At 31.5% G+C, this 9562-nt stretch overlaps 1 long non-coding RNA gene across 1 annotated transcript; it reads left to right on the top strand.

The window, feature by feature from the left end:
- Positions 1 to 4540: 4540 nt before the first annotated feature.
- LOC139810681 (uncharacterized) lies at positions 4541 to 5759 on the top strand. Its single transcript, XR_011731462.1, has 2 exons — positions 4541 to 5190; positions 5531 to 5759. It is a non-coding gene; the product is annotated as an uncharacterized lncRNA (long non-coding RNA).
- Positions 5760 to 9562: the final 3803 nt, after the last annotated feature.

Raw genomic sequence — 9562 nt, 5'->3', positions numbered from 1 at the left:
TAGTATACATATTTTTAAATTCAAACAAGAGGAATAAGACCTTTTCGACAGATCTTTCCTTCTATATATACAATATATTACGACAGATATTGTATGGATATCATACAATAAAGTTTGTTTCATTAAAGTAACTTTTTTGTATGAAATAATATATGATGAAATTAAAACCACAATTAACACAATCATTATTAATGCAAAATAATAAAAAACAGTTTTTTAAAAGGAATAATTACTTCATAAAAGTGAACAAATGTCTAAAATAGTGATAGACCTATAAATTTTATTTGTAAATTTCGAAGTCTTACAATCTGTAAAATATACTCGAAAGTTCCGCCTAATCTCCGAGGGATGGATAGACGACAAAAATCTGAGTCGTAAATTCCTGAGCCATTTTTAGATCCGATGCCATGTTTTAATTCAAATACACAAGATTTTAAACCCCATTTATTTTAGGAAATCAATAATTACGTGATAGTAGATTGGATATTTGTAAAATTATATTTTTTAAAATTGTTATAATGGTTGATTCTGTAATCTAATAAATACTTATTGAAATAAATCTTTGAAATTTAGGTATTTGATACTCAAGATAAGTTGTTGGAAGATAAAAGTAGTGAAATAGATGTGGTAATATCTTCATTTATAACAAAATACGTCACTGTAAACTTAAGACAATGATATATATTTATATTATAATTTTTTTAAAATACTCAATTTTCGACTGATATGTGTGAGAAAAATATTGAGGTAATGTAGGGGAGACCGGGGCTATGTGTCCACACTTTACGCTTTTTTCAAGTTTACTAAGAAACTAATAAAGATATTTGGCTAAAATTTTAACGGTATAACATTTCAACCTTGCTATTAAAGAAAAACATAATTAGAATCGTTGATCTTTTAACTTTTTAAAAAGGCGAACTTTTTAAGTAGACAAGTCAAGCGTAGACAGATAGCCCCATATGTTGCCAATTTTAGATAATGTGGAACTAAGATTTTTGGCGCTTCTTACACCTGATATATTAATTAATAATATTATGAATTGCTTACTTTAATTTGAGTTAAACTACTGTCGCACAGCAAATTTTTCGACCGTCAAAAAATGTGAATAATTACGTGTATAGCGTCTGCGAGAGACATCGCAAGAAAACAAACAACATTTAAATATCTTACGTAGGGCATTTTTCAACTACTTGTTACAATGATGGAGACACCTGTCTCTTGAAACTTGAGATATCAGTACTGTGGACACATAATATATATAGCCCCTGTAGACAGTAGATAGCCTCGGTCTCCTCTACTACAATAATTCCAGACATTGCATCTGTTTTAGAATAGTTATACATATGTAAAATTGTATTTTAAATACTTACAGACTGCATAATCTCGAAATGTACATCAAACATACAAAACAGAGATATGTTAATAAATGCTAATTATTATAATTATGTTTATGATATGAAAATTTGATGCAGCAGGATATATTTTATGATTAAAACATATATAGATATTTAAGAAATGCATTTTAAATAAGCGCAGCTACAAAAAAATAACGTAAGGGCAGTATATATTATCGATCATTATAAACAGTTTGTTTATTTTTTAATAAAATATGTTTCTAATTTGATTTAATACTAGTTTTAGCGAGACTAATATTGAAATAAATATAAAACATTACTAACAGGTAATATTTCTTGTTACCGGTAATACCGATTAAATAAATACCAAAAAGTCATCAGAAAGTTGTTAACATTACTTATTACATATTATTATTACATGATATTATTTATTACGAGAGATATTATTTATTTTATTTTTATACAAATATATATATATATTTTTTTTTTTGGACAATCAAAAAGATTTTGAGTCATCTAAGCAATTTATTATACCTTTTAATGTATTTAATTATAAATGACCAATTTTATTTGTATATTTAAACATGATTATTAGATCGCGCATTACACTACACTTTATTTAACTAATTATTAAAACAAATTGAAAAATATATATAAACACTATTAAAAACGACAGAGACGGATTCACATTAATTAAAACGGAGTTCACAAAATTATAACGATTAAAACGGATTGACTAAGACCGATTCAAAACGATAAAAATCGATTGAAATAAATAAATCGGTGTAAATCCGGTTCCTTAATCCAGAATTCATGGATTTATAACGATTGAAATGGATTGACTAAAACCGATTCAAACCGGTAGAAACTGATTAAAATTACATCCTTGAATACAAATCCGTTTTAATCGTTTTTAATCGGTTTAATCGTTACGAATTCATGAATTCCGGATTAAGAAACCGGATTCATACGGATTAAACTTTTTCAATTGGTTTCAATCGGACATTTTCAGCAGCATGCACTTCATTTCGGAGGTACGTGATTTGTGTGTGTGCGCGCGTTTTTTTAAATAATATAATTTGTTTAATTTTTTACAGCATAATGTGAACGAGAGGAACCTTGATGAAAGGACGGTCGACGAATACAAGAATTTCGTTAAATTTGCGGCTGACACGGAGAACCCAGCCGAAATGCATGTACGTTTCAGCATGTTGACGGTGAGTTTTTTAAATAACACTTTATTTAAAAAAATATAATTATATGTAATAATAATAAGTAATTCATATTTAATATATTTTTATAGATTTTCCGATATTTCGATGACGGACCCGCCACGCTCTCGCCAAAGGTATGTGTGTGTGTGTGTAATTTAAAAAAATAATTTTTATAAATTAATTTTTTTCAGTGGGTGATAGACGTCCCGGGGACGGGGCGATCACATATCGACAGCATACACCATACAGAGATGCAGTTACCACGAAAAGACATCCCTAGTCTTTTGCCCGCTGGAGGTTAGTATATTCATTATTGTCGTGTTCTGTCTGTTGTTCGTCCGTTTTTTGGTCAATGCATTTAAGCAATTGACCAGGGATTTGGACAAGTCGTGTGAAAGTTATTATTATTGTATTATTATTATTCGGGACCGAAAAGATATCTGAGTTTCTAAGTTTCGTAACAAGGATCACTTTTGTCTATCTGACTGTAATTATAGTATAATCAATGTCGAAATCTACAAAAATAGGTTTAAATGGAGGTGTGTTTTCTAGTTGTTGTAATTCCTGGAGGAGGGGGAGAGGATCTCGATTAGAAGTAACAGCTTGTTCGATCTGGAATCTAATTCGTTTGATTTGAACTCGTCTACCTCTTATTTTCGTCATTCAGCCCGCGTTCTCGAAAATTAATTTTAAGCTCGCCACACTCTTCGTCAGCGCTCAAAGCCAATTCGCCACACTCTTCGTCAGCGTAAAAGCCAAATTCTCTTTTGGGAATTAATAACAATTGTTGCGATTTCTAAGAATCAACCCCGTAACCGCTACGCCTTTCGGCACCGAAAGTACCATTGCAGTTCGCCATACTCTTCGTCAGCGCCCAGGACAGATCGCCACGCTCTTTGTCAGCGAAAACTGCGACTCAAATCTCAGAAGTGTTATCAACCCTGGTAGAAATGTCATACATTTTTTTTAGCAGTTACTGGACAGTTATATTAACTTCTGTCTGATAACTGAGAAGTAAAACTACTTAGGATTCCAATCAAGATGTAACGCTTTTCCTTCAGTTACTGCGCACAAAAAATGCGCAAAATCTGAACTCATTTACTGAACAATAACAGGACAATAAATGAACAATTTAATTGATTAATAGCAAACCTACTGATCAAGAAATGGACAGTTTTGCCTTAGTAATATTTTATTGCTAAATGTAAAATTTTGAGATTAATGTGAGTCATGATATGCAGGAAATCTTTTATGCGTAATATCCCTGCTAAAAATGACCGATTGAATCCGATTAAAAATTTTGAATCTGCATGAATCTGGATTCTTGATCCGGAAATCACGGATTTATAACGATTACACCGACTGAAAACGATTGAAACGGATTGGTATTCAAGGATGTAATTTCAATCGGATTCTATCGATTTGAATTGTTATGATTTTATAACGATTACACTGATTGAAAACGATTGAAACGGATTAGTATTCAAAGATGTAATTTCAATCAGTTTCTATCGGTTTGAATCGTTACACGCAGAAAATTTTTCTCGAAAATACAAGTATACACGAACAAAGTAAATACCATACTAATCTTGCACGGCTAGAATATAGTCATAATATGCAAAAGATTTCAAGAAAGTATAGGAAATTTAGAGAGCAAAAAATAAAAATATGGCTGATGGACAAAAAACGAGACGTCTGTTGCAGTCATGGCAAAAACATAAGTTGCTGTTTGCTGTTATAGGCTGTGGCGGTCAGCTGTTCGCCACGAGCAAACTTGAGAACGCTGTAGAAACCCTGCCGAGTTGCCCTAGATATAGGGGTCGATGTTGAATCTTAATCACGCGAGAATATACCAGCGATGCGCCGCGTAGCGGGCGCGAACCGAACCCTTTCGCCGCGCGAGCCCGCGTTGCCGCTCGCGCCGCGCGCCTTTTGTCGTCTATACATATACATATTAGTATAGGACTTTTTTTACTTTTCTCATATTTCCTTGTTATAGTCCGAGAGGTAGCGACACAAAAGTGTCAGCGATTTGATTAGTCTTGGAACAAAGTAATTTCTCTTGTTTTAATAGTGTTGTTGATGAAATACAGAATCTGGCTGCGCTGTCTCGCTGGAATGGGCGTTGCGGCGCCTTTAATCTTGTCGAAAAAACACTTATGTTGGAAGAATTTGATTAATGCTGAGCTTTTATATATTTATTGTTTTTTGTATAAAGAAATGTTTTAGAAGAGTCTGGCATGCAACTGACACTGGAAAATGAGTCTGACATCTTCCCAAAGTTGTTGTAAAAAGTCGATTTGTAGAATCATTTGATTAGAGCTGTAACTTGTCAAGATGGTAGTTTAAATATATAAAATTATAAAAAAATAAGTCTGGCTGTACTTGATGCGTCATCTATACCTCCATGTCAATCCGAATTAAAGCAACAACTTTTGAGAGCGTCATGCATCACAACCATTTGGAGAAACGCTTATTTGCAGCATATGACAAAGTCTCCGATTGAGAATGGCTGGAAAGAAGTTGACGAAAAGTACGAGTTTACTTGGTTCGAAGGAGTGCAACTGCCCCCGTTCGTGAGCGATATATATTACTTGAATCGAATGAGGAAGAAAATAAAGGTATATTTCATAAATTAATTTTATTTTAAATAAATGCAAAATTAATTTTGAATAAATAAACTAGTAATAAAGTTATAATAATGATGCAACAAATAATTTGAAATTAATAAAGATACTTATTATTATAATAACTAATTATTTATTTATTGTATAATATTATAATATTTTAGTTTATAAAAATATAAAGAATTTTAATTTAAATACTGTTAATAAATCTTTAATCATGACTTTAGAAATATGATTTTAAGATAATAATTATTTTTTTGCAAATAAAACGAGTTAATTAGTTTAGTTTGTTAAAAGAATTTTAATAATAAATTCAACTTTGAATTATTTTCAGATCATGAACGTACTCAATCAAAGGAAATCGAAGAAGAATCCGATGACGATACCGACAATACCGAGCTCACCGATGATGAAAATGAAAGTTCATCAGAAATTGAAAGTTTGATTACAGATTATCCAGATGAATAAATTAATAATTTTAATAAATAAAGTTAATTGATTTTTTATAAGCGTATACTTTCATAATGTTGACTACTTTAAAATATAGTTTTATTTTTAAATTACTTTATTTCTGATTATTACATAATTAATTACACATTATTCCACTACTAATAAGCACGAAATCGTTACGTTTCTTCTTTTGGACAAGTAAAATCTTTTCAATGAGTAATGCGTTAATAATATTACAAATACGGCGGGCAACGAGCTACCGGCGCGCTCGTGCAGACGACTTTAAAGGGGGTGCCAGACCAATTTTCCAGCCAGTACAAGTAGCCAGACTTATTTTTTTATAATTTTATATATTTAAACTACCATCTTGACAAGTTACAGCTCTAATCAAATGATTCTACAAATCGACTTTTTACAACGACTTTGGGAGGATGTCAGACTCATTTTCCAGTGTCAGTTGCATGCCAGACTCTTCTAAAACATTTCTTTATACAAAAAACAATAAATATATAAAAGCTCAGCACTAATCAAATTCTTCCAACATAAGTGTTTTTTCGACAAGATCAAAGGCGCCGCAACGCCCATTCCAGCGAGACAGCGCAGCCAGACTCTGCATTTCATCAACAACACTATTAAAACAAGAGAAATTACTTTGTTCCAAGACTAATCAAATCGCTGACACTTTTGTGTCGCTATTAGTATGGCTCCCGGACTATTAGTATGGCAAACTTATTTACCTTTAGGTCACAAGATGTATCTGATCAAACTATTACTTTTCTATTGTCATATATTAATTTCCGGTTGAATACGCGTATATCCTACCGGTGCGATGCAAATATAGTAAATTTTATTATGAGTATTCTACATTTTTCGAGAAAAATTTTCTGCGTGTATGATTTTATAACGATTATACCGATTGGAAACGATTGAAACAGATTCGTACTCAAAGATGTAATTTCACTCGTTTTCTATCGGTTTGAATCAGTCTAAATTGTTATGATTTCGTGAACCCCGAAATCACGAAATTATAATGATTTAAACGGATTGACTGACCGATTCAAACTGATAGAATCCGTGAATTCCGGATATATAAACAGGATTATTTACTACTTTATTATAATTACATTCTTTTTACTACAAATTTATTACAATATGTGCAGTATTTATTTAACCCTTCAAAAACACACCTTTTTTTTCATTCACGGAGAACACTGGGTCAATCTGACCCTACACACACTTTGATCGTCTACCATTTTAAATTGACGAGTGCGATTAGCTTTAAAAAATTCCCAGATGTACTTGGAACATTGTTAAATCAATTGATATAAATAAAAAGTGCCATTGGAATTATTTACATATTTTAAAAAATTCAAAAAAAAAAAAATTTTTCTTTTTAAATTTTTTAAAATATGTAAATAATTCCAACGGCACTTTTTATTTATATCAATTGATTTAACAATATTCCAAGTACATCTGGGAATTTTTTCAAGCTGATCGCACTTGTCAATTAAAAATGGTAGACGATCAAAGTGTGTGTAGGGTCAGATTGTTAAAAAAAAAAAAATGTTTTTTACGAAAAAAATTTAATTTTTTTATGTTTAATTTTTGGCTAAAAATTTTTCTGGCAAAAAAAGGGCAAATTAACCCTGTGTGTTCTCGAAGGGTTAAATAAAAACATTTTACAGTTTTGCAAATATAGAATTCATGACTTTACCAAAAGGAAATCCTGTAGTAAGAACTCTATTACGTAAAAATTATGTGTTATATACAATTTTAATGATTAAAGCGGATTTAATCCGAGTCACATAGCTACTTTCACTACCCAATTTAAATGGATTAAGCGCAGATACGATTGAAACCGATTGAGTAGAATTTAGATGAATCCGAAAATATCGCAATAAATCCGATTCCGGTGTTGTATTAAAATTTCACGATTGATGCGGATTCAATACGATTCATGTGGTCATTTTATTTACTCGATTAAAATGGATTAGGATTAATACGATTGAAACCGATTCAGTCGGATTCAGATGAATCCGGAAATATCGCATTAAATCCGATTTCGGTGTTGTATTACGATTCATGTGGTCACTTTATTCACCTGATTAAAATGGATTGGCATTAATACGATTGAAACCAATTCAGTCGGATTCAGATGAATCCGGAAATATCACATTAAATCCGATTTCGGTGTTGTATTAAAATTTTACGATTGATGCGGATTCAACACGATTCATATGCTTACTTTATTCACCCGATTAAAATGGATGTGCATTAATACGATTGAAACTGATAACGACGGATTCAGATCAATCCGGAAATGCCGAATTAAAAACGATTCCGATTGATTTGTTATTAGAACCGATTCACTTCCAATCGGGCATCCGATTAACCGGATTGAAAACGCATTCATTCCGATTCAATTTCATCAAATTTAATATGGAACCAATCGGATTTAATCATTTTCAGCAGGGATATATTATACTAAACGTAGCGGTATATAATACATATTATATACCGAAGATGTTTTGCATTATGACACTCTCATTGATCTTATTTTTATATTCGGATTGCAAATATCATGAACACCTTTACATTTTTCTTCAAAAATTTCATTTTTATAAGGATTAGTTTTATAAGTTTTACTTTTTATATTATTAATATTATTGTCATTAGAATATTTTGGTCACCTCTAATCATAGCCTTACCAGTTGTCATTTCTGCAACAAAATTTTGTCCTGTCATATTCCTTATTTCCTCCAATTTCCTTTTCCTTGCTCTATGTTTTTCTACATGTTCACTCATTCTTCACGCAGTTTTAAGATCTTTTAACACTTTATGCAATCTTTTAAATTAATTTTATACAGACTGTATAATACGCGCACGTTATAAAACTGAATCAATATTACAATATGTCTTGGAAACAATAGAAACTCAATGAAACTTAATTGTTCAGTTCTTATCCAGTTCCTACGCAGTATTTTAACTAATAATCATCTATTAATACTAGACAATAACTGGGCAGGTGTCCACGCAAACTGCATATATTTTTACCAGGAAAACTGCTTCAGATACTGAATAAAACTCTATCAAGTTCTTGTCCATTTCCTACGCAGTATTGTTACACTAGTGAGAATGCAGTAATACTAGACAGTAACTGGAAGAGTGTTTAGGAAAACTGCATACATTTCTACCAGGGAATATTTGTGAGTTATACACGCTTGAAAAGGACCGAATTTTGCGGTCGAACGTAGCGTCTTTTGAATAATAAAATTGTCAGTTTGGTCGAACACAACTCCTGTGCTAATTGTTAATTATTTACTGGCGACTCAAGTTCTCGGTTTTATAGATTAAATGACTAAAAACTTTATAATTTGGTAAGTTTATAATGTCAGTGTTAATTGGCAAATAATTAATTCATGTTTTTTGTTTTAATTAGAAAAATTCTCATATTCCTGCTGCGTTTCTAAAACAATTTAGGCAACTAAAATGCTCAAAGCAATAAAAATAAAAACTTTGAAGAAACTTTGAAATGTCTTAGTTTTGGTCTAAAAGTTTATTTATAATTTGTAAAAAGTTAATATTATAGTTGAGAACATAAAATGTTGTGATCATCGTCTATGTAACTACCTGAGGAATGTATAGGTACCCTTAGGACGAGTCATCTCATCGACATATAGTATCATGGACTCCGCACAGGTATAGAAAAATATGACCGGTGTGAGTCGCCGGTCATATTTTTCTATACCTGTGTTTATACTATATGTTGATGAGTCATCTATAGAATCAACCAGAATTTTCCAGAAAAATCTATAGAACCTTTTTGGACCCTATAAAAGAAGAGGACTCTCGGCATACGGCAGCACTTCTCAGCATTTCTCAGCAGTTCTTCGACGGGTCAAGTTCAAAGATTTTA

Source organism: Temnothorax longispinosus, chromosome 3 (genome assembly GCF_030848805.1).
Source record: "Temnothorax longispinosus isolate EJ_2023e chromosome 3, Tlon_JGU_v1, whole genome shotgun sequence".
In the NCBI taxonomy this organism is placed as follows: Eukaryota; Metazoa; Arthropoda; class Insecta; order Hymenoptera; family Formicidae; genus Temnothorax; species Temnothorax longispinosus.
Note: the sequence above shows the minus strand (reverse complement) of the source record. Positions and strands in the feature narration are given on the sequence as shown.